This window comes from Myxine glutinosa, chromosome 1 (assembly GCF_964187855.1).
Source record: "Myxine glutinosa chromosome 1, kmMyxGlut1.1, whole genome shotgun sequence".
Classification (NCBI taxonomy): Eukaryota; Metazoa; Chordata; class Myxini; order Myxiniformes; family Myxinidae; genus Myxine; species Myxine glutinosa.
Window position 1 is genome coordinate 36,448,848 of NC_136261.1, and position 5,248 is coordinate 36,454,095.

Sequence of the window (5,248 nt, forward strand, 5' to 3'; positions counted from 1 at the left end):
CACCTCCAGCATTCGTTCCTACCATCACCCCCTGTGTAAGTGTGCTCGTAGTCTGTCTTTTGTCTTGTCCCTGGGGTTAGGTAAGACTGCAATAGGTAAGCTAGTGTTGCACTGTGTCCTTCTGGTCCGTCCCTCTTTTTGTCGTTATTTTCTTATCTTTCCATTCTCCTTGGTTCTTTTGGTCTTGTAAATAATAATAATAAATTAGATTTGTTCTTCCTACCTTGCCTTTCTTTCCCTTACCTCCGTCGTCTTTGTGATTTCCCTCATTGGACACCTGTGGCACGATTTGGCCAACGTTTAGGAATCGGGTCTAGTCTCTTGTTAATGGTTCGTGCCGCGGTTGCTAAACCGCTCGGCAATTAACATCTGTCCGGGGTACGAACGAGGTTGTGCACCTGCCTCTTCGGGGGTAGCTGTGCAACTTCAGGACTCACGTCGGTCAGTCAAAGACAAGGGGGTTGATCCCCCCTTGATAAGGGGAAAAAGGCCGACGGAGAGATCCGCAACAATATATATATATATATATATATATATATTATATATATATATATATATATACATATATATACGACGGGTTGTCCCCCCTTTGGAACTCAAGAAGAGGCACCTTGAAGCAGCAAAATGTGGTTTAATACAAAATCGAGCAAACACAATATTGTGGAGCACGTCTTGAAATCGCAGGGCCTTGTCACACAAGACCATGCAAGACCAAGCCACCCTGAAATCATTCTGACACAAGATCCTTTATATAATCGAACAAAGCCTAAAAAAGCCTCCGCTGAAGTAATGACCTCAGACAAGAGAGATTAAGTTTAAAGGCACAGATGTGTGAAAATAAGATAGTTCTCAGGCTATTTTTCCCAACAAGCTGGGCTTTTACAAGGACAAGGGATGCATTCCCATAATAAAGTTCAATGGGGTTTACATTTGGCAGTAAAACACATACAAATCAAAGGATACATATTGCATCACACCCTGCTCGAGGTTAACTTTAAGGCAAACAAGAATCATATGACAACTATTCCCATAACTTTTCTCCCTTTGGAAGATGCTGAAAAAACGACTCCAAGGTTGGATTTTGACCGAGCCGTGAAACAACATGTTTTGCATTGAATCTAGCTTTTTGGAAGCAAGCAGAAGAAAGACATAATTATATATATATTTCTCAGGTGCCCTGGGTCACGTGGTGTGCCCCCCATGGCCCCCCATGCCCTGCCCCCGATATATTTCTCCCTTTTGTCTTTGAGACAACACCTCGAAAAAGACAATTACCCCAGTGGGTCAGCATCCCCCCCATATCGCATGCCAGGCGCGCCATGCGTCACGCATGCTCAGGGAGAGACACCGGCCCCTAATTGTAGCCGTCTAACATTCAACGCATAAATTGTTAGCCATAATTCGCGACGAAGACTCCTGGTTAGAAGATAGCTGCCGCCCGGCCCGGGTTCCGAGCCCCCCTTCCCCCAGCGTGGGTGCGACCCAGTCGCCGGCCAGATAAGGGGCCCTCCTTATGCAGGCGCGGTCCTCATGAATCAGGGCAAACAATCGACATCCAATGCCATCAAGCCTTGTACGTGTGATTGCTCTGCGGGAGAAAAGGTGACACATCCATTATCACAAATCTCCATCTCCTCATAGTCTGCATCAATGTCAGTATTCATAGTGTCGGGTGCCTTAAGCTGAAACGACCCCAAATTGCTTACTACAGGTGGTGTAGGTGGTGGGGAAGGTGGTTCCCTTAGATACGTGTTTGCCAAGCGCTCCTCACTACTTGCATGTGAGCCATAGCTCTTAAAGGAACCTACACTTACTAAATCCCGACGAAGAGAACTAAAATCATAATCGTCATCAAAATCCCACGCATCAGCAGGTTCGTTGATTTCAAGCCAGGAATCGTAGACCTCTAAAGCCACATCCTCTTGCCACGAAACGTCTAGGTCGTCAACCCAGTCGTGGGTGTCCGAATCTTGCCATGAGACGATAGAGTTGGCCGGTTATCCTGTGAAACATTTTCTCACACACACCATGATCAAATTCCTAGCCCCCCAATTATGATCAGTCAATGGAGAAACTCACTACATTTTCTCCATCCTGCTTTGTTGTCTTCCTATGTGCAACCATCATTTTGTAAACACATATTTGTAAACATATTATCCACTCATTCATTCATTCATTCATTCATACCATAATTCACGTTATTAGCAGCTGGTAGTTAAATATCAAAATACATCAACTGGTATTCTTCCTTTGATAACCTCTCCCTTATGAGCAATAATTCAATTGCCCAACGTACCTGGTGGAGTTCTGTTCACCTGGTCTGCAGAGCTGCGATCCAATCTGCACCAGCACCCAATCACCTCTTCGATTGGGGTAAACCTGCCTGTAGCAATCTAACGCAACGTTATTAAACGAAATTCACAACTTTACATTCATTGGTCCCCCCAGGGCAAGCCAACCCTTGTATCACCTTCTTATCACAAAACAACAGTCCATAACTAACCACTTTCTTTTATTTCCTGCCTTTACTATCAACTTTTTCCAACCTTCTCCCTTTTCTCAGCAAATCCTTTCTTCAGACTCAACCCACATAAATACAATTTCCCCTTCCAGGTGCGTCTATCTAGCCACTCACAAATTGTCCACAAGACAAAATCACCATATTTCACACTTCAGCTCCCGAGAGCTCAATTTTGAACAGGGGTAAAACCAGCAATACTCAATTACCTTCTGCCAAGCAAGAGGCCAGAGCAGTATCACTCCCTCTTCCCTCTGCCCATCATAACTGGCAGACAGACAATGGCGAGCCACAAGCCCCAACCCTACTAGGCTCCAGCTCCCATCCAAAGGATACAAACTCCCTCAGACTGGCATAATCTCTTTGCCAGCTTATGTACGAACCAAGACTGCAAACAAATAGTTTTCCAATAAAAATCAATTGTCACCCTATTGCACCATATTGGCAGAATTCACTTCAGCTCTCTACCACTCTTGTGTCAAGTGGTGCCCCAAAATGACATTGCACGAACCCTTTCAATACCTGTCTAAACCTACTGCCATTTAACGACGCTTCCCAGATGACGGTTCCCCATACACTATTCTGGCACAAAATTGTTGCATCCCACAGATGCCACGATTATTTTAACAAACCCATTTTCCTAATCCACCTGTTCAATTCTCATTTCAATTTAAAGTCAATCCAATGTCCTCTAATACCTCTCTTAGCATCCCATGCACCTGTTGCAGACACCTGTTTTAGCCTCTGGCCCAATAGCTGCCCAATAAACAAATAATAAAAAGAAAATAACCTGATCTATTTATTGAAATAGAAAATAGTTCTCATATGTCTTACTGTCTGGCCAATTTTTTCACCCACTGTGACTCACTCAAAATAGATTCTCACTGTTGTTATGTCTGAAATTCGTCTCATGAAAACCCATCTAAGAGTCCAGTGTAACAGACAGACAAACACATAGACACACTGAAGATCCCAGGGTCCCATTAAACTAGCTTGTCCCCAGATCCACAAAACAAAACATGTAACTTATGTCAACAACTGAACTCCCAAGACAACAACGATAAAACATCCATCCACCTCAATGGCTCGCCAAGTAGCTCATTGTGTCCCTGTCTCTCTCCTTGCATCTACACTTTTCACAATCACTCACTCATACACTGCTCCATCACCTCCTTCCCTACACCCCAAATCTCCGCTTGCATCCTATGCAAATCATTCACTCAACACCATTACACTCATCCACAATACCCTCACAGTACATCACTTCTCCAAACCATTGCCTCATTCGCTCAGATTTTCCCATGCTCCAATTCATCATTTCAACATGCTCACCAGCAAGACTCATTCAATTCCTCATTTAATAAACTACACCACAAACACACTGCATCATCTAACTAACTACTGCCCCTTTAAAACTCGTGCTTTCCCTGTCATCCCTTTATCTCATACACTAGCCAGTGTAAGCCAGCCAAACATAAACAAAGAGGTTCCAGCGAGCTGTGACCTCCATAACTCTAATCAAATCCACTGGCACTTTTAAAACAAACTTTCCCAGTCACTTACTAAAATAAAGTGCAGCTCTTGTCCGTAGATATACGTTAACCAGGATTACATGAGACTTGACAACAATAGTACTGCCCCGTGGAGCAAGGCACCAGAGACGACTCCCCTCTCCACCTGGACTTACCCCAGGTAGAATTTGGCTACCTACAGAGAAAGTACCTGCACAACACATTTACAAACCAATTCGTCCCCTCGTTGTATTAGGGGACATCACAAATGTTCCACCACAATTCACAGCAGGTGACCACCCACCTGCCTTTGAAGTCCTTCTCAATCATCTTTCCCACGAAAATTTAATCGATTTGTCTGACGCACTACGTCTGTCCAGCAAATTGTTGAGACACCCAAGCATGTCCTAACAAATGGGCTGTCCAATCCTGAAATCTCACAAAACCTTTTCTGAGGGTCAAATGTAACAGACAGACCGGCCAATAGGCAGGGGCAAACCCCGAGGCCCCAGACACCATCACCACACACATACCCCGCATCACATAGGAGTATCAATGAGCCGGACAGCAAATGCCATACGTCTTCGTCCCAAATCGAGGGCAAAATTTTCACAATAGCAAACAATTAATATATTGTCCACATTCATCTTGGTCACCCCAACCCATCCTGGCTCTCCCCACGAGCTCCGTGTCCGGACAGACAGACAGACAGACAGATAAACAGACCGGGTGAAACCATAACCATCCATCCTTCCGATTGGACTCACGCCAGCATCACATGTCATTCTTGCCTTCATTCAACGCATTCTGCAATCCCAAGTCGGTCGAGTACAAGCCCCGGCCATGCCGTTGAATAAACACCTGGTCGGTTGACTTAGCCTATCATCTTTGACTTTTACTCCCATGCTAAATCTGGAGAGCTGTTAATATGTATAATTACTCTTTTAAAAAATCCAAACTGACATCTTTTATTTTTTAGCCCCAAATTTACTCAATCAATTTCTACCTTCACAACATATATTATCATTCCATCATACCCAATGTGGTCAGGTCGCAACAACAGGATATCTCACCCTTGACCTCTGACTCAAAAATGCATACTCATCCAATACATATATACAATTCACAAGTGGCCGGTACTCCTCCGGATTGCCTAACTCCTGCGGGCGATGTAGGGAACCCCTTGTCAACTGTCAATTACACATCAATGACACACATC

General features: G+C 44.3%; 1 long non-coding RNA gene across 1 annotated transcript; it reads right to left on the bottom strand.

Moving 5' to 3' along the window:
* Positions 1 to 611: 611 nt before the first annotated feature.
* LOC144889663 (uncharacterized) lies at positions 612 to 3,125 on the bottom strand. The gene is made up of 2 exons (XR_013621975.1): positions 1,815 to 3,125; positions 612 to 1,588 (listed from the first exon to the last, which is right to left on the bottom strand). It is a non-coding gene; the product is annotated as an uncharacterized LOC144889663 (long non-coding RNA).
* Between the last annotated feature and the right edge of the window lie 2,123 nt (positions 3,126 to 5,248).